General features: G+C 38.5%; 1 long non-coding RNA gene across 1 annotated transcript; it reads left to right on the forward strand.

Moving 5' to 3' along the window:
• The first annotated feature begins 9,631 nt into the window (after window positions 1-9,631).
• Window positions 9,632-10,502, forward strand: LOC308284562. Its single transcript, XR_013962030.1, has 2 exons — window positions 9,632-9,736; window positions 10,206-10,502. It is a non-coding gene; the product is annotated as an uncharacterized lncRNA (long non-coding RNA).
• The last annotated feature ends 16,430 nt before the right edge of the window (window positions 10,503-26,932 follow it).

Consider the following 26,932-nt stretch of genomic DNA (forward strand, 5'->3'; position numbering starts at 1 on the left):
TGGCAACGGGTAACTATACTTGTGTAGCATGCAGTGCATCGCGTGAAACTCACATTGTGGGGTTTGGCTTGCAAAGTACACCGTGATGGTGTCATCACGGTGTACTTGCAAGCCAAAGCCCATAATCAATCCTACAGTTCTAGGCAACACAGAATGGGGGGGACATTTTTCTTTACAACTCAAAGGTATATTAATGTCATAGTTCAATGTTGAAAATGGGTGGTTCTCCCCTTTAAGCACAATATACTTTGTTTTGCTACAAATATATTAAAAAAGCTCACAACACGTTTTCAATATGTTGTGAGCCAGTGTTGATTTCGTCTACTAAAACTACAGTATGGGCGAAAAATGTTCGTCGAACCATTACCTTTTTTCACTGACGGAAACGAAATAAGAACTAAATAATAACTAAGCTATAAGACTAAATAGGCTATATTGACAATTTGTCAACAAATAAAGACTACACAAAAATGTTAGGGAGGGACCAGTGGAGAAGAGATCCAGTATAACTAAAAGACAAAGAAGACGATCATCAAACATGCCTAATTGAATACCATTCTTGTTCACCAAATGCTTTTGAGAAGGTCTGTGTAAAATGTTTAAATGTAATCTATAAGTACGACTTTTTTTTGTTTTGTTTTTTTAATATGCTTTTTTGTATTTGTGCATTCTTGTTTCTTTGTTCTTATTTTTCTTTTTCTGTATAAAATTGCTTATGATATTGTTCTTTCCAAATGGTTTATATATGCCTGTTCACTATTTTTTCAAATGTGTATGTTCAAATCTGAAAAGCAATAAAAAGTATTAATAAATAAAAAATAAAAATAAATAAAGTTTATCAAAACACTATGTCAAAGTCAAAATGTTATGATCTCCTATTTTTGAAGGTTTTTCAACATTTTCTGAAATGTTCTGTAATCTTTGACGATGACCCCAAAATATGGAAGCAGGGTTAATGTGGTATAAACATGAAGCACGCCATTCAATACCTGCATTTAATCAGAGCCACGCTGCTTGTGGAACATACCGGTATAGCCCTCAGCCACATCAATGCCCTGTGTTTCTATGTGTGTGGGGGGTGAGTGGGTGGGTGAGAGGTTTTCATGTGTGACTCATAAACAAACTCACACCTTTCTGAGGCTCACCAATGAGTGTGTGTGTGTGTGTGTGTGTGTGTGTGTGTGTGTGTGTGTGTGTGCACACAGAATTGTACGTGATTTTATATACTTTTATATTTATTGTGTGTGTGTGTGTGTGTGTGTGTGTGTGTGTGTGTGTGTGTGTGTGTGTGCGTGCGTGCGTGCGTGCGTGCGTGCGTGTGCGCGTGCGTGCGTGCGCGCACGCGCGTGTGTGTGTGTGTGTGTGAGAGACAGTGTGAAATTCAGATGGAAACATAATACTAAAGGAAGCAGAGACTACAAAGACAGGTACCCTCTGTACGGTAAAACTGCTTTTTAAGAAATTAAAATGGCATCTCGCTCCTCACTAAGTGGCCCATTAAGGAATATATACAAAGCTTGGTCGGGTTTAGGGTTGCCCCCCCTCCATGCTATACACTATACAGTACAGTAATTGCCACTGAGGACAGCTCACCTGAAGCTAACAGGTGTAAATTGAGGCGAGGACAGGGGATCTAATGCACTCACTGTGGTCAAACGATTTTAGGTTGTGGGTAAGGTGGCCGGCTCACGAAAAACAGTTAGTTTAGGCAAGACTAAACTAACCAACTAACCTAAACTCTATAACCAAAACTAAACCAAACTATAGATTATTAATTTATTATATTAGTCTTGGTGCAAGCTTCATCAGAAGTATAAAATACAACATGATCTCTTTAGAGTAGTGGGGTAAAATAATATAGCTTAATATAGCCGTTACAATGTTTCGCATTGGAATGGAGGTGTTTTGCTGAATGGCATCTGATAGTAAAATATGTTATTGTGGGCTCGCCTATAAGGCGAGCACACTTTAGATATTGTCATTATTTATTTATCTATCAGGCAGTCATATAGTAGACGGGAACTTCGGTTCCTTTCTACTCCTACATACTTAGTGAGAAAATGAAAATAAAAACATCAATGTGTTCAGCTTACAGTGGTGAAGTGTGCTATTACTTTTTACAGCAATCGGCCAAATGGTGGCGCTGTAGGAAGCCTTCGAAAGTGCGATCTTTGAACAGGTATAGCTCATGCTGTGTTTGAGGTACAGCCATGAAACCTGTATACACTTATGCGTCTCCTCATGCCGAACAACTTTTACCCTCTAACTTTTGACCTCTGACCTTTAGGTCTCCCACAATTCGGAATTATATGAAAAACAGTAAAAATCTATCTCCTCCTGGGATTTTCGCGATACGCGCATAAAACTTTTTTCACATGAACTTTGGACCAATGCGGTCAAACTAATCTCGGCGGATTTCTTTTAAAGTGAAATATAATTTTTTAATAATTCAATCAATAGTGCGGTTTTATGCAAATTATTCTTCGGCCTCTAAATCATACATGCAAAGTTACACGTTCATGGCATTTGGCAAAGATGTGGAGGGTTAGTCAAAGTATCACTGAAACCAATTTTATTCCAATCGGCCAAAGGGGGGCGCTATACGAAGCGTCTGAAAATTCAAACTTCAAACGGGCATAAGTCATGACTCGTTTCGTTCGAAGACATGCAACTTGTTACACGCGTGCTTTGACTCAAGCGGAAGACATCTGTGTCGTTGTTAAGTAAGCTCCGCCCTTTGATTTTCCGCCATTTTGAGCAGTTTGTAAAACGCGTAAACCCGCTTTTATTCTGGAATTTTCGCGTCACGTGCACAAAACTTTTTTTACGTGAACTTTGGACCGATATCTAAAGATCTGTCAGATCGGATTTCTTTAACATTGAAACATGCTTTTTTAAATAATTCAAACAATATTGCATTTTTATGCAAATTATTCTTCTGCCTCTAAAACATACATGCAAAGTCACATTTTCATGACAAAATAGTGTAGAGGGTTAGTTCAAATATCACTGAAACCAATCTTACCCCAAATGGCCAAAGGGGGGCGCTATATAATTTTGAGCAGTTTGTAAAACGCTTAAACCCGTTTTTATTCTAGGATTTTTTTTGCAATTTGCATGAAACATTCTACACGCAATCTAAGGACCTTTATCTAACATGCCTATGAAGTGCACACAAAAAAATTATAAAATAATAATAATAAATATAGCTGCAAGCAGCGATAAAGTGTCCAAAGCCAAAAACACCTCAAATCATGAACACAGCCTGGGATGTGCGTGAAATCTTGCAAGCACATTCCCAATAGGTCAAGGAACAGATACCAACCTTCTCACATTGGCCTGTTATAGCGCCACCAGCGGGTCAACTTTTGCACAACACATTTTTGGAACAAAATGGACCAATCTTTGACGTCAGTAACGTCAAAGAGAGCACTGCCTGCGATCTTGACATTTTGTGCTTTTATAGCCATTGTTTTCCGGCTTGAAGCGAGCCCACTATTGTTTCGAAGGAACAATATTTTTCTAGTTGTGGGCTCGCCTATAAGGCGAGCACACTTTAGATATTGTCATTATTTATTTATTTATTTATCTATCAGGCAGGCATATCAAGTATCAAAAAACTTCGGTTCCTTTCTACTCCTACATACTTAGTGAGAAAATGAAAATAAAAACATCAATGTGTTCAGTTTACAGTGGCGAAGTGTGCTATTACTTTTTACAGCAATCGGCCAAATGGTGGCGCTGTAGGAAGCCTTCGAAAGTGCGAACTTTGAACAGGTATAGCTCATGCTGTGTTTGAGGTACAGGCATGAAACCTGTATACACGTATGCGTCTCCTCATGCCGAACAACTTTTAGCCTCTGACTTTTGACCTCTGACCTTTAGATCTCCCACAATTCGGAATTATATGAAAAACAGTAAAAATCTATCTCCTCCTGGGTTTTTTTCGATACGCGCACAAAACTTTTTTCACATGAACTTTGGACCAATACGGTCAAACTAATCTCGGCGGATTTCTTTTAAAGTGAAATATAATTTTTTAATAATTCAATAAATATTGCAGTTTTATGCAAATTATTCTTCGGCCTCTAAATCATACATGCAAAGTTACACGTTCATGGCATTTGGCAAAGATGTAGAGGGTTAGTCAAGGTATCACTGAAACCAATTTTATTCCAATCGGCCAAAGGGGGGCGCTATACGAAGCGTCTGAAAATTCAAACTTCAAACGGGCATAAGTCATGACTCGTTTCGTTTGAAGACATGCAACTTGTTACACGCGTGCTTTGACTCAAGCGGAAGACATCTGTGTCGTTGTTAAGTAAGCTCCGCCCTTCGATTTTCCGCCACTTTGAGCAGTTTGTAAAACGCGTAAACCCGCTTTTATTCTGGAATTTTCGCGTCACGTGCACAAAACTTTTTTTACGTGAACTTTGGACCGATATCTAAAGATCTGTCAGATCGGATTTCTTTAACATTGAAACATGCTTTTTTAAATAATTCAAACAATATTGCATTTTTATGCAAATTATTCTTCTGCCTCTAAAACATACAAGCAAAGTCACATTTTCATGACAAAATAGTGTAGAGGGTTAGTTCAAATATCACTGAAACCAATCTTACCCCAAATGGCCAAAGGGGGGCGCTATATAATTTTGAGCAGTTTGTAAAACGCTTAAACCCGTTTTTATTCTAGGATTTTTTTTGCAATTTGCATGAAACATTCTACACGCAATCTAAGGACCTTTATCTAACATGCCTATGAAGTGCACACAAAAAAATTATAAAATAATAATAATAAATATAGCTGCAAGCAGCGATAAAGTGTCCAAAGCCAAAAACACCTCAAATCATGAACACAGCCTGGGATGTGCGTGAAATCTTGCAAGCACATTCCCAATAGGTCAAGGAACAGATACCAACCTTCTCACATTGGCCTGTTATAGCGCCACCAGCGGGTCAACTTTTGCACAACACATTTTTGGAACAAAATGGACCAATCTTTGACGTCAGTAACGTCAAAGAGAGCACTGCCTGCGATCTTGACATTTTGTGCTTTTATAGCCATTGTTTTCTGGCTTGAAGCGAGCCCACAATTGTTTCGAAGGAACAATATTTTTCTAGTTGTGGGCTCGCCTATAAGGCGAGCACACTTTAGATATTGTCATTATTTATCTATCAGTCAGTCAGACAGTAGACGGGAACTTCGGTTCCTTTCTACTCCTACATACTTAGTGAGAAAATGAAAATAAAAACATCAATGTGTTCAGTTTACAGTGGCGAAGTGCGCTATTATTTTTTATAGCAATCGGCCAAATGGTGGCGCTGCACGAAGCCTTCGAAAGTGCGAACTTTGAACAGGTATAGCTCATGCTGTGTTATACATACAGCCATGAAACCTGTATACACTTATGCGTCTCCTCATGCCGAACAACTTTTACCCTCTAACTTTTGACCTCTGACCTTTAGGTCTCCCACAATTCGGAATTATATGAAAAACAGTAAAAATCTATCTCCTCCTGGGATTTTCGCGTCAAGTGCACAAAACTTTTTTCACATGAACTTTGGACCAATACGGTCAGATTGATCAACCAGATTTTTTTTAAAGTGAAATATAATTTTTTAATAATTCCCCCAATATTGCGGTTTTATGCAAATTATTCTTCGGCCTCTAAATCATACATGCAAAGTTACACGTTCATGGCATTTGGCAAAGATGTGGAGGGTTAGTCAAAGTATCACTGAAACCAATTTTATTCCAATCGGCCAAAGGGGGGCGCTATACGAAGCGTCTGAAAATTCAAACTTCAAACGGGCATAAGTCATGACTCGTTTCGTTTGAAGACATGCAACTTGTTACACGTGTGCTTTGACTCAAGCGGAAGACATCTGTGTCGTTGTTAAGTAAGCTCCGCCCTTTAATTTTCCGCCATTTTGAGCAGTTTGTAAAACGCGTAAACCCGCTTTTATTCTGGAATTTTCGCGTCACGTGCACAAAACTTTTTTTACGTGAACTTTGGACCGATATCTAAAGATCTGTCAGATCGGATTTCTTTAACATTGAAACATGCTTTTTTAAATAATTCAAACAATATTGCATTTTTATGCAAATTATTCTTCTGCCTCTAAAACATACATGCAAAGTCACATTTTCATGACAAAATAGTGTAGAGGGTTAGTTCAAATATCACTGAAACCAATCTTACCCCAAATGGCCAAAGGGGGGCGCTATATAATTTTGAGCAGTTTGTAAAACGCTTAAACCCGTTTTTATTCTAGGATTTTTTTTGCAATTTGCATGAAACATTCTACACGCAATCTAAGGACCTTTATCTAACATGCCTATGAAGTGCACACAAAAAAATTATAAAATAATAATAATAAATATAGCTGCAAGCAGCGATAAAGTGTCCAAAGCCAAAAACACCTCAAATCATGAACACAGCCTGGGATGTGCGTGAAATCTTGCAAGCACATTCCCAATAGTTCAAGGAACAGATACCAACCTTCTCACATTGGCCTGTTATAGCGCCACCAGCGGGTCAACTTTTGCACAACACATTTTTGGAACAAAATGGACCAATCTTTGACGTCAGTAACGTCAAAGAGAGCAATGCCTGCGATCTTGACATTTTGTGCTTTTATAGCCATTGTTTTCTGGCTTGAAGCGAGCCCACAATTGTTTCGAAGGAACAATATTTTTCTAGTGACAATATCTAACCGTCATATCAAGTTCTCCTCAAAACTTCGGTTCCTTTCTACTCCTACATACTTAGACAGAAAATGAAAATAAAAACATCAATGTGTTCAGCTTACAGTGGCGAAGTGTGCTATTATTTTTTACAGCAATCGGCCAAATGGTGGCGCTGTAGGAAGCCTTCGAAAGTGCGAACTTTGAACAGATAGAGCTCATGCTCTGTTATACGTACAGTCATGAAACTTGTATACACGTATGCGTCTCCTCATGCCGAACAACTTTTGCGCTCTGACTTTTGACCTCTGACCTTTAGATCCCCCAGAATTTTGAATTATATAAAAAACAGTAAAAATCTATCTCCTCCTGGGATTTTTGCGATACGCGCATGAAACTTTTTTCACATGAACTTTGGACCAATACGGTCAAACTAGTCTCGGCGGATTTATTTTAAAGTGAAATATATTTTATTAATAATTCAATCAATATTGCGGTTTTATGCAAATTATTCTTCAGCCTCTAAATCATACATGCAAAGTTACACGTTCATGGCATTTGGCAAAGATGTGGAGGGTTAGTCAAAGTATCACTGAAACCAATTTTATTCCAATCGGCCAAAGGGGGGCGCTATACGAAGCGTTTGAAAATTCAAACTTCAAACGGGCATAAGTCATGACTCGTATCGTTTGAAGACATGCAACTTGTTACACGCGTGCTTTGACTCGAGCGGAAGACATCTGTGTCGTTGTTAAGTAAGCTCCGCCCCCCGATGTTCCGCCATATTGAGCAGTTTGTAAAACGCGTAAACCCGCTTTTATTCTGGAATTTTCACTCCACGTGCACAAAACTTTTTTTACGTGAACTTTGGACCGATATCTAAAGATCTGTCAGATCGGATTTCTTTAAAATTGAAACATGCTTTTTAAAATAAATTCAATGAATATTGCAGTTTTATGCAAATTATTCTTCTGCCTCTAAATCATACATGCAAAGTAACATGTTCATGGCATTTGGCAAAGATGTAGAGTGTTAGTCCAAATATCACTAAAACCAATCTTACCCCAATTGGCCAAAGGGGGGCGCTATATCATTTTGAGCAGTTTGTGAAACGCTTAAACCCGTTAGGATTTATTTTTGCAATTTGCATGAAACATTCTACACACAATCTAAGGACCTTTATCTAATATGCCTATGAAGTGCACACACACAAAAAAAATAATAATAATGAATATAGCTGCAAGCAGCGATAAAGTGGCCAAAGCCAAAAACACCTCAAATCATGAACACAGCCTGCAATGTGCGTGAAATCTTGCAAGCACATTCCCAATAGGTCAAGGAGCAGATACCACCCTTCTTACATTGGCCTGTTATAGCGCCACCAGCGGGTCAACTTTTGCACAACACATTTTTGGAACAAAATGGACCAATCTTTGACGTCAGTAACGTCAAAGAGAGCACTGCCTGCGATCTTGACATTTTGTACTTTTATAGCCATTGTTTTCTGGCTTGAAGCGAGCCCACAATTGTTTCGAAGGAACAATATTTTTCTAGTTGTGGGCTCGCCTATAAGGCGAGCACACTTTAGATATTGTCATTATTTATTTATTTATTTATTTATAAGTAGACGGGATCTTCGGTTCCTTTCTACTCCTACATACTTAGTGAGAAAATGAAAATAAAAACATCAATGTGTTCAGCTTACTGTGGCGACGCGTGCTATTACTTTTTACAGCAATCGGCCAAATGGTGGCGCTGCAGGAAGCCTTCGAAAGTGCGATCTTTGAACAGGTATAGCTCATGCTGTGTTATACATACAGCCATGAAACCTGTATACACTTATGCGTCTCCTCATGCCGAACAACTTTTACCCTCTAACTTTTGACCTCTGACCTTTAGGTCTCCCACAATTCGGAATTATATGAAAAACAGTAAAAATCTATCTCCTCCTGGGTTTTTTTTGATACGCGCACGAAACTTTTTTCACATGAACTTTGGACCAATACGGTCAGATTTATCTCGGCGGATTTCTTTTAAAGTGAAATATCATTTTTTAATAATTCAATAAATATTGCGGTTTTATGCAAATTATTCTTCGGCCTCTAAATCATGCATGCAAAGTTACACGTTCATGGCATTTGGCAAAGATGTGGAGGGTTAGTCAAAGTATCACTGAAACCAATTTTATTCCAATCGGCCAAAGGGGGGCGCTATACGAAGCGTTTGAAAATTCAAACTTCAAACGGGCATAAGTCATGACTCGTTTCGTTTGAAGACATGCAACTTGTTACACGCGTGCTTTGACTCAAGCGGAAGACATCTGTGTCGTTGTTAAGTAAGCTCCGCCCTTCGATTTTCCGCCACTTTGAGCAGTTTGTAAAACGCGTAAACCCGCTTTTATTCTGGAATTTTCGCGTCACGTGCACAAAACATTTTTTTACATGAACTTTGGACCGATATCTAAAGATCTGTCAGATCGGATTTCTTTAACATTGAAACATGCTTTTTTAAATAATTCAAACAATATTGCATTTTTATGCAAATTATTCTTCTGCCTCTAAAACATACATGCAAAGTCAGATTTTCATGACAAAATAGTGTAGAGGGTTAGTTCAAATATCACTGAAACCAATCTTACCCCAAATGGCCAAAGGGGGGCGCTATATAATTTTGAGCAGTTTGTAAAACGCTTAAACCCGTTTTTATTCTAGGATTTTTTTTGCAATTTGCATGAAACATTCTACACGCAATCTAAGGACCTTTATCTAACATGCCTATGAAGTGCACACAAAAAATTATAAAATAATAATAATAAATATAGCTGCAAGTGTAACCCTGGTTACTTATTGCAACCAAACGTGGCAACCCAACCAGACATGGCAACCTTGTCAAGCAAGGAGTATAAATAAAGGTTGATGTGATGTCACTTCCTAGATTGCCACTCCCTCCCAACCCAGAGTGTTTGGAAGCAGCATGGTTCATGCTATGCTGCTGCAGCTGCCCTCATGCTGTATACTTTCTGTGCCTATCCATACCTACTCAGCGGTGAGTTCATATCAACTGGTTTATTCTCAATGGCTTGGTCGATTGTGTTGAAATGGGTCTGCTAGCTGTTTGGTGTTTTAGCACAAATGCTGTGTAACAAGGGGTTTACTTGACTGTGCTAAACTCCTAGCAGACCAAACAAATGTGTACAAGCTCAAACTGCTTGGTTTTCATTATTCACTAAAGTGAATTACATTTGCGTTTTGAAGTATTTCATTTGGGTTTTTGAACTATCTGATTTTGAGTTTGAAAGATTTTGAGTTTTGAAGTAATGACTTTTGTTTCTTTATAAAGTAATGATTTATTTGAGAAATATATTTTTATTTTCTTAATGCATGCATGCTATTATGAGCTTGAAATATTGACTTTAATGAGAATCATGAAATGAAAAGTAACATTCATGTTGACTTAGAATTGAATTATATTGTACAATAGACTGATTGCTTTATTTTCACCTGGCCTTTTTCAGGTCAGGTTTTTTGTGACACGAGCTGATGAGCTCTGGCGAGCCTCCCATTGAACCTGCTGGACCTTGAACCCCTCCTCCCATGGTGTTTGGTAGGAACCTGTGTTCCCCTTGTGTTCTCTCTCTCACTGAGGCACTGAGCCCAATCCCATGCCCAATCCCAATGCCCAATCCCAATGAACTGAACTGAACTCGAACTCTTTAAAGGGCCCCCATTTGTTATTTTTCATGTTGTTGCAACTGTTGATTTTCTTATCTGTCTGAAAAGTTTTCAATATATATTTCTGTTTAAACTTGCAACTTTGACTCCGTCTCCAATTTCTTTGGTATTCACACTACAAACTGAGCTCTCAGCAGCCGAACCTGGTTACTTCTGGTTTTTATGCAGTCATATCTCATTTATAACAGTGTAACAGCGTTATCCATTGTGCAACTTGCTACACAAGCAGCGATAAAGTGGCCAAAGCCAAAAACACCTCAAATCATGAACACAGCCTGCAATGTGCGTGAAATCTTGCAAGCACATTCCCAATAGGTCAAGGAACAGATACCACCCTTCTTACATTGGCCTGTTATAGCGCCACCAGCGGGTCAACTTTTGCACAACACATTTTTGGAACAAAATGGACCAATCTTTGACGTCAGTAACGTCAAAGAGAGCACTGCCTGCGATCTTGACATTTTGTACTTTTATAGCCATTGTTTTCCGGCTTGAAGCGAGCCCACAATTGTTTCGAAGGAACAATATTTTTCTAGTGACAATATCTAACCGTCATATCAAGTTCTCCTCAAAACTTCGGTTCCTTTCTACTCCTACATACTTAGACAGAAAATGAAAATAAAAACATCAATGTGTTCAGCTTACAGTGGCGAAGTGTGCTATTATTTTTTACAGCAATCGGCCAAATGGTGGCGCTGTAGGAAGCCTTCGAAAGTGCGAACTTTGAACAGATAGAGCTCATGCTCTGTTATACGTACAGTCATGAAACTTGTATACACGTATGCGTCTCCTCATGCCGAACAACTTTTGCACTCTGACTTTTGACCTCTGACCTTTAGATCCCCCAGAATTTTGAATTATATAAAAAACAGTAAAAATCTATCTCCTCCTGGGATTTTTGCGTTACGCGCACAAAACTTTTTTCACATGAACTTTGGACCAATACGGTCAAACTAGTCTCGGCGGATTTCTTTAAGTGAAATATAATTTTTTAATACTTCAATCAATATTGCGGTTTTATGCAAATTATTCTTCAGCCTCTAAATCATACATGCAAAGTTACACGTTCATGGCATTTGGCAAAGATGTGGAGGGTTAGTCAAAGTATCACTGAAACCAATTTTATTCCAATCGGCCAAAGGGGGGCGCTATACGAAGCGTTTGAAAATTCAAACTTCAAACGGGCATAAGTCATGACTCGTTTCGTTTGAAGACATGCAACTTGTTACACGCGTGCTTTGACTCAAGCGGAAGACATCTGTGTCGTTGTTAAGTAAGCTCCGCCCTTCGATTTTCCGCCTTTTTGAGCAGTTTGTAAAACGCGTAAACCCGCTTTTATTCTGGAATTTTCGCTCCACGTGCACAAAACTTTTTTTACGTGAACTTTGGACCGATATCTAAAGATCTGTCAGATCGTATTTCTTTAAAATTGAAACATGCTTTTTTTAAATAAATTCAATGAATATTGCAGTTTTATGCAAATTATTCTTCTGCCTCTAAATCATACATGCAAAGTAACATGTTCATGGTATTTGGCAAAGATGTAGAGTGTTAGTCCAAATATCACTAAAACCAATCTTACCCCAATTGGCCAAAGGGGGGCGCTATATCATTTTGAGCAGTTTGTGAAACGCTTAAACCCGTTAGGATTTCTTTTTGCAATTTGCATGAAACATTCTACACACAATCTAAGGACCTTTATATAATATGCCTATGAAGTGCACACACACACAAAAAAATAATAATAATGAATATAGCTGCAAGCAGCGATAAAGTGGCCAAAGCCAAAAACACCTCAAATCATGAACACAGCCTGCAATGTGCGTGAAATCTTACAAGCACATTCCCAATAGGTCAAGGAACAGATACCACCCTTCTTACATTGGCCTGTTATAGCGCCACCAGCGGGTCAACTTTTGCACAACACATTTTTGGAACAAAATGGACCAATCTTTGACGTCAGTAACGTCAAAGAGAGCACTGCCTGCGATCTTGACATTTTGTACTTTTATAGCCACTGTTTTCTGGCTTGAAGCGAGCCCACAATTGTTTCGAAGGAACAATATTTTTCTAGTGACAATATCTAACCGTCATATCAAGTTCTCCTCAAACCTTCGGTTCCTTTCTACTCCTACATACTTAGACAGAAAATGAAAATAAAAACATCAATGTGTTCAGCCTACAGTGGCGAGGTGTGCTATTATTTTATACAGCAATCGGCCAAATGGTGGCGCTGTAGGAAGCCTTCGAAAGTGCGAACTTTGAACAGGTATAGCTCATGCTCTGTTATACGTACAGCCATGAAACCTGTATACACGTATGCGTCTCCTCATGCCGAACAACTTTTACGCTCTAACTTTTGACCTTTGACCTTTAAATCTCCCACAATTTGGAATTATATGAAAAACAGTAAAAATCTATCTCCTCCTGGGATCTTCGCGTTACGTGCACAAAACTTTTTTCACATGAACTTTGGACCAATACGGTCAAACTAGTCTCGGCGGATTTCTTTTAAAGTGAAATATAATTTTTTTAATAATTCAATCAATATTGCGGTTTTATGCAAATTATTCTTCGGCCTCTAAATCATACATGCAAAGTTACACGTTCATGGCATTTGGCAAAGATGTGGAGGGTTAGTCAAAGTATCACTGAAACCAATTTTATTCCAATCGGCCAAAGGGGGGCGCTATACGAAGCGTTTGAAAATTCAAACTTCAAACGGGCATAAGTCATGACTCGTTTTGTTTGAAGACATGCAACTTGTTACACGCGTGCTTTGACTCAAGCGGAAGACATCTGTGTCGTTGTTAAGTAAGCTCCGCCCTTTGATTTTCCGCCATTTTGAGCAGTTTGTAAAACGCGTAAACCCGCTTTTATTCTGGATTTTTCGCTCCACGTTCACAAAACTTTTTTTACGTGAACTTTGGACCGATATCTAAAGATCTGTCAGATCGGATTTCTTTAAAATTGAAACATGCTTTTTTAAATAAATTCAATGAATATTGTAGTTTTATGCAAATTATTCTTCTGCCTCTAAATCATACATGCAAAGTAACATGTTCATGGCATTTGGCAAAGATGTAGAGTGTTAGTCCAAATATCACTAAAACCAATCTTACCCCAATTGGCCAAAGGGGGGCGCTATATCATTTTGAGCAGTTTGTGAAACGCTTAAACCCGTTAGGATTTTTTTTTGCAATTTGCATGAAACATTCTACACACAATCTAAGGACCTTTATCTAATATGCCTATGAAGTGCACACACACAAAAAAAAATAATAATGAATATAGCTGCAAGCAGCGATAAAGTGTCCAAAGCCAAAAACACCTCAAATCATGAACACAGCCTGCAATGTGCGTGAAATCTTGCAAGCACATTCCCAATAGGTCAAGGAACAGATACCACCCTTCTTACATTGGCCTGTTATAGCGCCACCAGCGGGTCAACTTTTGCACAACACATTTTTGGAACAAAATGGACCAATCGTTGACGTCAGTAACGTCAAAGAGAGCACTGCCTGCGATCTTGACATTTTGTGCTTTTATAGCCATTGTTTTCCGGCTTGAAGCGAGCCCACAATTGTTTCGAAGGAACAATATTTTTCTAGTGACAATATCTAACCGTCATATCAAGTTCTCCTCAAAACTTCGGTTCCTTTCTACTCCTACATACTTAGTGAGAAAATGAAAATAAAAACATCAATGTGTTCAGCTTACTGTGGCGACGTGTGCTATTACTTTTTACAGCAATCGGCCAAATGGTGGCGCTGTAGGAAGCCTTCGAAAGTGCGAACTTTGAACAGGTATAGCTCATGCTCTGTTATACGTACAGCCATGAAACCTGTATACACGTATGCGTCTCCTCATGCCGAACAATTTTTACGCTCTGACTTTTGACCTCTGATCTTTAGATCCCTCAGAATTTGGAATTATATGAAAAACAGTAAAAATCTATCTCCTCCTGGGATCTTTGCGATACGCGCATGAAACTTTTTTCACATGAACTTTGGACCAATACGGTCAAACTAGTCTCGGCGGATTTCTTTTAAAGTGAAATATATTTTATTAATAATTCAATCAATGTTGCGGTTTTATGCAAATTATTCTTCGGCCTCTAAATCATACATGCAAAGTTACACGTTCATGGCATTTGGCAAAGATGTGGAGGGTTAGTCAAAGTATCACTGAAACCAATTTTATTCCAATCGGCCAAAGGGGGGCGCTATACGAAGCGTTTGAAAATTCAAACTTCAAACGGGCATAAGTCATGACTCGTTTCGTTTGAAGACATGCAACTTGTTACACGCGTGCTTTGACTCGAGCGGAAGACATCTGTGTCGTTGTTAAGTAAGCTCCGCCCCCCGATTTTCCGCCATATTGAGCAGTTTGTAAAACGCGTAAACCCGCTTTTATTCTGGAATTTTCACTCCACGTGCACAAAACCTTTTTTACGTGAACTTTGGACCGATATCTAAAGATCTGTCAGATCGGATTTCTTTAAAATTGAAACATGCTTTTTAAAATAAATTCAATGAATATTGCAGTTTTATGCAAATTATTCTTCTGCCTCTAAATCATACATGCAAAGTAACATGTTCATGGCATTTGGCAAAGATGTAGAGTGTTAGTCCAAATATCACTAAAACCAATCTTACCCCAATTGGCCAAAGGGGGGCGCTATATCATTTTGAGCAGTTTGTGAAACGCTTAAACCCGTTAGGATTTATTTTTGCAATTTGCATGAAACATTCTACACACAATCTAAGGACCTTTATCTAATATGCCTATGAAGTGCACACACACAAAAAAAATAATAATAATGAATATAGCTGCAAGCAGCGATAAAGTGGCCAAAGCCAAAAACACCTCAAATCATGAACACAGCCTGCAATGTGCGTTAAATCTTGCAAGCACATTCCCAATAGGTCAAGGAGCAGATACCACCCTTCTTACATTGGCCTGTTATAGCGCCACCAGCGGGTCAACTTTTGCACAACACATTTTTGGAACAAAATGGACCAATCTTTGACGTCAGTAACGTCAAAGAGAGCACTGCCTGCGATCTTGACATTTTGTACTTTTATAGCCATTGTTTTCTGGCTTGAAGCGAGCCCACAATTGTTTCGAAGGAACAATATTTTTCTAGTGACAATATCTAACCGTCATATCAAGTTCTCCTCAAAACTTCGGTTCCTTTCTACTCCTACATACTTAGTGAGAAAATGAAAATAAAAACATCAATGTGTTCAGCTTACAGTGGCGAAGTGTGCTATTATTTTTTACAGCAATCGGCCAAATGGTGGCGCTGTAGGAAGCCTTCGAAAGTGCGATCTTTGAACAGGTATAGCTCATGCTGTGTTATACGTACAGCCATGAAACCTGTATACACTTATGCGTCTCCTCATGCCGAACAACTTTTACCCTCTAACTTTTGACCTCTGACCTTTAGGTCTCCCACAATTTGGAATTATATGAAAAACAGTAAAAATCTATCTCCTCCTGGGATTTTTGCATAACGCGCACGAAACTTTTTTCACATGAACTTTGGACCAATACGGTCAAACTAGTCTCGGCGGATTTCTTTTAAAGTGAAATATAATTTTTTAATAATTCAATCAATATTGCGGTTTTATGCAAATTATTCTTCAGCCTCTAAATCATACATGCAAAGTTACACGTTCATGGCATTTGGCAAAGATGTGGAGGGTTAGTCAAAGTATCACTGAAACCAATTTTATTCCAATCGGCCAAAGGGGGGCGCTATACGAAGCGTTTGAAAATCCAAACTTCAAACGGGCATAAGTCATGACTCGTTTTGTTTGAAGACATGCAACTTGTTACACGCGTGCTTTGACTCAAGCGGAAGACATCTGTGTCGTTGTTAAGTAAGCTCCGCCCTTCAATTTTCCGCCATTTTGAGCAGTTTGTAAAACGCGTAAACCCGCTATTATTCTGGAATTTTCGCGTCACGTGCACAAAACCTTTTTTACGTGAACTTTGGACCGATATCTAAAGATCTGTCAGATCGGATTTCTTTAACATTGAAACATGCTTTTTTAAATAATTCAAACAATATTGCATTTTTATGCAAATTATTCTTCTGCCTCTAAATCATACATGCAAAGTCACATTTTCATGACAAAATAGTGTAGAGGGTTAGTTCAAATATCACTTACCCCAAATGGCCAAAGGGGGGCGCTATATAATTTTGAGCAGTTTGTAAAACGCTTAAACCCGTTTTTATTCTAGGATTTTTTTTGCAATTTGCATGAAACATTCTACACGCAATCTAAGGACCTTTATCTAACATGCCTATGAAGTGCACACAAAAAAATTATAAAATAATAATAATAAATATAGCTGCAAGCAGCGATAAAGTGTCCAAAGCAAAAAACACCTCAAATCATGAACACAGCCTGGGATGTGCGTGAAATCTTGCAAGCACATTCCCAATAGGTCAAGGAACATATACCAACCTTCTCACATTGGCCTGTTATAGCGCCATTAGCGGGTCAACTTTTGCATAACACATTTTTGGAACAAAATGGACCCATCTTTGACGTCAGTAACGTCAAAGAGAGCACTGCCTGCGATCTTGACATTTTGTGCTTTTATAGCCATTGTTTTCTGGCTTGAAGCGAGCCCACAATTGTTTCGAAGGAACAATATTTTTCTAGTGACAATATCTAACCGTCATATCAAGTTCTCCTCAAAACTTCGGTTCCTTTCTACTCCTACATACTTAGTGAGAAAATGAAAATAAAAACATCAATGTGTTCAGCTTACAGTGGCGAAGTGTGCTATTATTTTTTACAGCAATCGGCCAAATGGTGGCGCTGTAGGAAGCCTTCGAAAGTGCGAACTTTGAACAGATAGAGCTCATGCTCTGTTATACGTACAGTCATGAAACCTGCATACACGTATGCGTCTCCTCATGCCGAACAACTTTTACGCTCTGACTTTTGACCTCTGACCTTTAGATCCCCCAGAATTTTGAATTATATAAAAAACAGTAAAAATCTATCTCCTCCTGGGATTTTTGCGTTATGCGCACAAAACTTTTTTCACATGAACTTTGGACCAATACGGTCAAACTAGTCTGGTCGGATTTCTTTTAAAGTGAAATATATTTTTTTAATGATTCAATCAATATTGTGGTTTTATGCAAATTATTCTTCGGCCTCTAAATCATACATGCAAAGTTACACGTTCATGGCATTTGGCAAAGATGTAGAGGGTTAGTCAAAGTATCACTGAAACCAATTTTATTCCAATCGGCCAAAGGGGGGCGCTATACGAAGCGTTTGAAAATTCAAACTTTAAACGGGCATAAGTCTTGCCTCGTTTCGTTTGAAGACATGCAACTTGCTTACACGCGTGCTTTGACTCAAGCGGAAGACATCTGTGTCTTTGTTAAGTAAGCTCCGCCCTTCGATTTTCCGCCATTTTGAGCAGTTTGTAAAACGCGTAAACCCGCTTTTGTTCTGGAATTTTCGCTCCACGTGCACAAAACTTTTTTTACGTGAACTTTGGACCGATATCTAAAGATCTGTCAGATCGGATTTCTTTAAAATTGAAACATGCTTTTTTAAATAAATTCAATGAATATTGCAGTTTTATGCAAATTATTCTTCTGCCTCTAAATCATACATGCAAAGTAACATGTTCATGGCATTTGGCAAAGATGTAGAGTGTTAGTCCAAATATCACTAAAACCAATCTTACCCCAATTGGCCAAAGGGGGGCGCTATATCATTTTGAGCAGTTTGTTAAACGCTTAAACCCGTTAGGATTTTTTTTTGCAATTTGCATGAAACATTCTACACACAATCTAAGGACCTTTATCTAATATGCCTATGAAGTGCACACACACAAAAAAATAATAATAATGAACATAGCTGCAAGCAGCGATAAAGTGGCCAAAGCCAAAAACACCTCAAATCATAAACACAGCCTGCAATGTGCGTGAAATCTTGCAAGCACATTCCCAATAGGTCAAGGAACAGATACCACCCTTCTATCATTGGCCTGTTATAGCGCCACCAGCGGGTCAACTTTTGCATAACATTTTTGGAAAAAATGGACCAATCTTTGACGTCAGTAACGTCAAAGAGAGCACTGCCTGCGATCTTGACATTTTGTACTTTTATAGCCATTGTTTTCTGGCTAGAAGCGAGCCCACAATTGTTTCGAAGGAACAATATTTTTCTAGTTGTGGGCTCGCCTATAAGGCGAGCACACTTTAGATATTGTCATTATTTCTATACTAGGCAGGCAGTCAGTGCAAGTATCAAAAAACTTCGGTTCCTTTCTACTCCTACATACTTAGTGAGAAAATGAAAATAAAAACATCAATGTGTTCAGCTTACTGTGGCGACGTGTGCTATTACTTTTTACAGCAATCGGCCAAATGGTGGCGCTGTAGGAAGCCTTCGAAAGTGCAAACTTTGAACAGGTATAGCTCATGCTGTGTTATACATACAGCCATGAAACCTGTATACACTTATGCGTCTCCTCATGCCGAACAACTTTTACCCTCTAACTTTTGACCTCTGACCTTTAGGTCTCCCACAATTCGGAATTATATGAAAAACAGTAAAAATCTATCTCCTCCTGGGATTTTCGCGTCAAGTGCACAAAACTTTTTTCACATGAACTTTGGACCAATACGGTCAAACTGTCTGGTCGGATTTCTTTTAAAGTGAAATATAATTTTTTAATAATTCAATCAATATTGCGGTTTTATGCAAATTATTCTTCGGCCTCTAAATCATACATGCAAAGTTACACGTTCATGGCATTTGGCAAAGATGTGGAGGGTTAGTCAAAGTATCACTGAAACCAATTTTATTCCAATCGGCCAAAGGGGGGCGCTATACGAAGCGTCTGAAAATTCAAACTTCAAACGGGCATAAGTCATGACTCGTTTCGTTTGAAGACATGCAACTTGTTACACGCGTGCTTTGACTCAAGCGGAAGACATCTGTGTCGTTGTTAAGTAAGCTCCGCCCTTCGTTTTTCCGCCAATTTGAGCAGTTTGTAAAACGCTTAAACCCGCTTTTATTCTGGAATTTTCGCGTCACGTGCACAAAACTTTTTTTACGTGAACTTTGGACCGATATCTAAAGATCTGTCAGATCGGATTTCTTTAACATTGAAACATGCTTTTTTAAATAATTCAAACAATATTGCATTTTTATGCAAATTATTCTTCTGCCTCTAAAACATACATGCAAAGTCACATTTTCATGACAAAATAGTGTAGAGGGTTAGTTCAAATATCACTGAAACCAATCTTACCCCAAATGGCCAAAGGGGGGCGCTATATAATTTTGAGCAGTTTGTAAAACGCTTAAACCCGTTTTTATTCTAGGATTTTTTTTGCAATTTGCATGAAACATTCTACACGCAATCTAAGGACCTTTATCTAACATGCCTATGAAGTGCACACAAAAAAATTATAAAATTATAATAATACATATAGCTGCAAGCAGCGATAAAGTGTCCAAAGCCAAAAACACCTCAAATCATGAACACAGCCTGGGATGTGCGTGAAATCTTGCAAGCACATTCCCAATAGGTCAAGGAACAGATACCAACCTTCTCACATTGGCCTGTTATAGCGCCACCAGCGGGTCAACTTTTGCACAACACATTTTTGGAACAAAATGGACCAATCTTTGACGCCAGTAACGTCAAAGAGAGCACCGCCTGCGATCTTGACATTTTGTGCTTTTATAGCCATTGTTTTCTGGCTTGAAGCGAGCCCACAATTGTTTCGAAGGAACAATATTTTTCTAGTGACAATATCTAACCGTCATATCAAGTTCTCCTCAAAACTTCGGTTCCTTTCTACTCCTACATACTTAGTGAGAAAATGAAAATAAAAACATCAATGTGTTCGGTTTACAGTGGCGAAGTGTGCTATTATTTTTTACAGCAATCGGCCAAATGGTGGCGCTGTAGGAAGCCTTCGAAAGTGCGAACTTTGAACAGGTATATCTCATGCTCTGTTATACGTACAGCCATGAAACCTGTATACACGTATGCGTCTCCTCATGCCAAACAACATTTACGCTCTGACTTTTGACCTTTGACCTTTAGATCCCCCAGAATTTTGAATAATATGAAAAACAGTAAAAATCTATCTCCTCCTGGGTTTTTTTCGTTAGGCGCACGAAACTTTTTTCACATGAACTTTGGACCAATACGGTCAGATTGATCAACCAGATTTTTTTTAAAGTGAAACATTATTTTTTAATAATTCACTCAATATTGCAGTTTTATGCCAATAATTATTTTGCCTCTAAATCATACATACAAAGTCACACGTTCATGGCATTTGGCAAAGATGTAGAAGGTTAGTCAAAATATCACTGAAACCAATCTTATTCCAATTGGCCAAAGGGGGGCGCTATACGAAGCGTTTGAAAATTCAAACTTCAAACGGGCATAAGTCATGACTCGTTTCGTTTGAAGACATGCAACTTGTTACACGCGTGCTTTGACTCAAGCGGAAGACATCTGTGTCGTTGTTAAGTAAGCTCCGCCCTTCAATTTTCCGCCATTTTGAGCAGTTTGTAAAACACGTAAACCCGCTTTTATTCTGGAATTTTTGCGCCACGTGCACAAAACGTTTTTTACGTGATCTTTGGACCAATATCTAAAGATCTGTCAGATCGGATTTCTTTAAAATTGAAACATGCTTTTTTTAATAATTCAATGAAGATTGCAGTTTTATGCAAATTATTCTTCTGCCTCTAAATCATACATGCAAAGTAACATGTTCATGGCATTTGGCAAAGATGTAGAGTGTTAGTCCAAATATCACTAAAACCAATCTTACCCCAATTGGCCAAAGGGGGGCGCTATATCATTTTGAGCAGTTTGTCAAACGCTTAAACCCATTAGGATTTTTTTCCGCAATTTGCATGAAACGTTCTACACACAATCTAAGGACCTTTATCTAATATGCCTATGAAGTGCACACACAAAAAATATATAATAATAATTGTGGGCTCGCCTATAAGGCGAGCACACTTTAGATATTGTCATTATTTATTTATCTATCAGGCAATCAGTAGACGGGATCTTCGGTTCCTTTCTACTCCTACATACTTAGTGAGAAAATGAAAATAAAAACATCAATGTGTTCAGTTTACAGTGGCGAAGTGTGCTATTATTTTTTATAGCAATCGGCCAAATGGTGGCGCTGTAGGAAGCCTTCGAAAGTGCGAACTTTGAACAGGTATAGCTCATGCTGTGTTTGAGGTACAGGCATGAAACCTGTATACACGTATGCGTCTCCTCATGCCGAACAACTTTTACCCTCTAACTTTTGACCTCTGACCTTTAGGTCTCCCACAATTCGGAATTATATGAAAAACAGTAAAAATCTATCTCCTCCTGGGATTTTCGCGTCAAGTGCACAAAACTTTTTTCACATGAACTTTGGACCAATACGGTCAAACTAATCTCGGCGGATTTCTTTTAAAGTGAAATATAATTTTTTAATAGTTCAATCAATATTGCGGTTTTATGCAAATTATTCTTCGGCCTCTAAATCATACATGCAAAGTTACACGTTCATGGCATTTGGCAAAGATGTGGAGGGTTAGTCAAAGTATCACTGAAACCAATTTTATTCCAATCGGCCAAAGGGGGGCGCTATACGAAGCGTCTGAAAATTCAAACTTCAAACGGGCATAAGTCATGACTCGTTTCGTTTGAAGACATGCAACTTGTTACACGCGTGCTATGACTCAAGCGGAAGACATCTGTGTCGTTGTTAAGTAAGCTCCGCCCTTCAATTTTCCGCCATTTTGAGCAGTTTGTAAAACGCGTAAACCCGCTTTTATTCTGGAATTTTCGCTCCACGTGCACAAAACATTTTTTACGTGAACTTTGGACCGATATCTAAAGATCTGTCAGATCGGATTTCTTTAACATTGAAACATGCTTTTTTAAATAATTCAAACAATATTGCATTTTTATGCAAATTATTCTTCTGCCTCTAAAACATACATGCAAAGTCACATTTTCATGACAAAATAGTGTAGAGGGTTAGTTCAAATATCACTGAAACCAATCTTACCCCAAATGGCCAAAGGGGGGCGCTATATAATTTTGAGCAGTTTGTAAAACGCTTAAACCCGTTTTTATTCTAGGATTTTTTTTGCAATTTGCATGAAACATTCTACACGCAATCTAAGGACCTTTATCTAACATGCCTATGAAGTGCACACAAAAAAATTATAAAATAATAATAATAAATATAGCTGCAAGCAGCGATAAAGTGGCCAAAGCCAAAAACACCTCAAATCATGAACACAGCCTGCAATGTGCGTGAAATCTTGCAAGCACATTCCCAATAGGTCAAGGAACAGATACCAACCTTCTCACATTGGCCTGTTATAGCGCCACCAGCGGGTCAACTTTTGCACAACACATTTTTGGAACAAAATGGACCAATCTTTGACGTCAGTAACGTCAAAGAGAGCACTGCCTGCGATCTTGACATTTTGTGCTTTTATAGCCATTGTTTTCTGGCTTGAAGCGAGCCCACAATTGTTTCGAAGGAACAATATTTTTCTAGTTGTGGGCTCGCCTATAAGGCGAGCACACTTTAGATATTGTCATTATTTATTTATCTATCAGGCAGTCATATAGTAGACGGGAACTTCGGTTCCTTTCTACTCCTACATACGTAGTGAGAAAATGAAAATAAAAACATCAATGTGTTCAGTTTACAGTGGTGAAGTGTGCTATTACTTTTTACAGCAATCGGCCAAATGGTGGCGCTGTAGGAAGCCTTCGAAAGTGCGATCTTTGAACAGGTATAGCTCATGCTGTGTTTGAGGTACAGGCATGAAACCTGTATACACGTATGCGTCTCCTCATGCCGAACAACTTTTACCCTCTAACTTTTGACCTCTGACCTTTAGGTCTCCCACAATTCGGAATAATATGAAAAACAGTAAAAATCTATCTCCTCCTGGGTTTTTTTTGTTACGCGCACGAAACTTTTTTCACATGAACTTTGGACCAATACGGTCAGATTTATCTCGGTGGATTTCTTTTAAAGTGAAATATCATTTTTTAATAATTCAATCAATATTGCGGTTTTATGCAAATTATTCTTCGGCCTCTAAATCATACATGCAAAGTTACACGTTCATGGCATTTGGCAAAGATGTGGAGGGTTAGTCAAAGTATCACTGAAACCAATTTTATTCCAATCGGCCAAAGGGGGGCGCTATACGAAGCGTCTGAAAATTCAAACTTCAAACGGGCATAAGTCATGACTCGTTTCGTTTGAAGACATGCAACTTGTTACACGCGTGCTTTGACTCAAGCGGAAGACATCTGTGTCGTTGTTAAGTAAGCTCCGCCCTTCAATTTTCCGCCATTTTGAGCAGTTTGTAAAACGCGTAAACCCGCTTTTATTCTGGAATTTTCGCGTCACGTGCACAAAACTTTTTTTACGTGAACTTTGGACCGATATCTAAAGATCTGTCAGATCGGATTTCTTTAACATTGAAACATGCTTTTTTAAATAATTCAAACAATATTGCATTTTTATGCAAATTATTCTTCTGCCTCTAAAACATACATGCAAAGTCACATTTTCATGACAAAATAGTGTAGAGGGTTAGTTCAAATATCACTGAAACCAATCTTACCCCAAATGGCCAAAGGGGGGCGCTATATAATTTTGAGCAGTTTGTAAAACGCTTAAACCCGTTTTTATTCTAGGATTTTTTTTGCAATTTGCATGAAACATTCTACACGCAATCTAAGGACCTTTGTCTAACATGCCTATGAAGTGCACACAAAAAAATTATAAAATAATAATAATAAATATAGCTGCAAGCAGCGATAAAGTGTCCAAAGCCAAAAACACCTCAAATCATGAACACAGCCTGGGATGTGCGTGAAATCTTGCAAGCACATTCCCAATAGGTCAAGGAACAGATACCAACCTTCTCACATTGGCCTGTTATAGCGCCACCAGCGGGTCAACTTTTGCACAACACATTTTTGGAACAAAATGGACAAACTTTGACGTCAGTAACGTCAAAGAGAGCACTGCCTGCGATCTTGACATTTTGTGCTTTTATAGCCATTGTTTTCTGGCTTGAAGCGAGCCCACAATTGTTTCGAAGGAACAATATTTTTCTAGTGACAATATCTAACCGTCATATCAAGTTCTCCTCAAAACTTCGGTTCCTTTCTACTCCTACATACTTAGACAGAAAATGAAAATAAAAACATCAATGTGTTCAGCTTACAGTGGCGAAGTGTGCTATTATTTTTTACAGCAATCGGCCAAATGGTGGCGCTGTAGGAAGCCTTCGAAAGTGCGAACTTTGAACAGATAGAGCTCATGCTCTGTTATACGTACAGTCATGAAACCTGTATACACGTATGCGTCTCCTCATGCCGAACAACTTTTACGCTCTGACTTTTGACCTCTGACCTTTAGATCCCCCAGAATTTTGAATTATATAAAAAACAGTAAAAATCTATCTCCTCCTGGGATTTTTGCGTTACGCGCACAAAACTTTTTTCACATGAACTTTGGACCAATACGGTCAAACTAGTCTGGTCGGATTTCTTTTAAAGTGAAATATATTTTTTTAATAATTCCATCAATATTGCGGTTTTATGCAAATTATTCTTCGGCCTCTAAATCATACATGCAAAGTTACACGTTCATGGCATTTGGCAAAGATGTAGAGGGTTAGTCAAAGTATCACTGAAACCAATTTTATTCCAATCGGCCAAAGGGGGGCGCTATACGAAGCGTTTAAAAATTCAAACTTTAAACGGGCATAAGTCATGCCTCGTTTCGTTTGAAGACATGCAACTTGCTTACACGTGTGCTTTGACTCAAGCGGAAGACATCTGTGTCTTTGTTGAGTAAGCTCCGCCCTTAGATTTTCTGCCATTTTGAGCAGTTTGTAAAACACTTAAACCCACTTTTATTCTGGAATGTTCGCGTCACGTGCACAAAACTTTTTTTACGTGAACTTTGGACCAATATCTAAAGATCTGTCAGATCGGATTTTTTTTTAAATTTAAACATGCTTTTTTAATAAATTCAATGAATATTGCAGTTTTATGCAAATTATTCTTCTGCCTCTAAATCATACATGCAAAGTAGCATATTCATGGCATTGGGCAAAGATGTAGAGTGTTATTCCAAATATCACTAAAACCAATCTTACCCCAATTGGCCAAAGGGGGGCGCTATATCATTTTGAGCAGTTTGTGAAACGCTTAAACCTGTTTTTATTCTAGGGTTCTTTTTTGCAATTTGCATGAAACATTCTACACACAATCGAAGGACCTTTATCTAACATGCCTATGAAGTGCACAATTTTTTAAAAATAAGATTAATAATAATAAATATAGCTGCAAGCAGCGATAAAGTGGCCAAAAACACCTCAAATCATGAACACAGCCTGCGATGTGCGTGAAATTTTGCAAGCACATTCCCACTAGGTCAAGGAACAGATGCCGCCCTTCTCACATTGGCCTGTTATAGCGCCACCAGCGGGTCAACTTTTGCATAACACATTTTTGGAACAAAATGCCTCAAATCACGCATGCAGCGTCCGATTGCGTCAGTAACGTCAAAGAGAGCACTGCCTGCGATCTTGACATTTTGTACTTTTATAGCCATTGTTTTCTGGCTTGAAGCGAGCCCACAATTGTTTCGAAGGAACAATTTTTTTCTAGTTATTTATCTATCAGTCATATCATACTGTAGACGGGAACTTCGGTTCCTTTCTACTCCTACATACTTAGTGAGAAAATGAAAATAAAAACATCAATGTGTTCGGTTTACTGTGGCGAAGTGTGCTATTATTTTCTATAGCAATCGGCCAAATGGTGGCGCTGTAGGAAGCCTTCGAAAGTGCGAACTTTGAACAGGTATAGCTCATGCTGTGTTTGAGTTACAGTCATGAAACCTGTATACACGTATGCGTCTCCTCATGCCGAACAACTTTTACCCTCTAACTTTTGACCTCTGACCTTTAGGTCTCCCACAATTTGGAATTATATGAAAAACAGTAAAAATCTATCTCCTCCTGGGATTTTCGCGTCAAGTGCACAAAACTTTTTTCACATGAACTTTGGACCAATACGGTCAGATTGATCAACCAGATTTTTTTTAAAGTGAAATATAATTTTTTAATAATTCAATCAATATTGCGGTTTTATGCAAATTATTCTTCGGCCTCTAAATCATACATGCAAAGTTACACGTTCATGGCATTTGGCAAAGATGTGGAGGGTTAGTCAAAGTATCACTGAAACCAATTTTATTCCAATCGGCCAAAGGGGGGCGCTATACGAAGCGTTTGAAAATTCAAACTTCAAACGGGCATAAGTCATGACTCGTTTTGTTTGAAGACATGCAACTTGTTACACGCGTGCTTTGACTCGAGCGGAAGACATCTGTGTCGTTTTTAAGTAAGCTCCGCCCTTCGATTTTCCG

This window comes from Nannobrachium achirus (genome assembly GCF_963921795.1).
Source record: "Nannobrachium achirus genome assembly, chromosome: 5".
Taxonomy (NCBI): Eukaryota; Metazoa; Chordata; class Actinopteri; order Myctophiformes; family Myctophidae; genus Nannobrachium; species Nannobrachium achirus.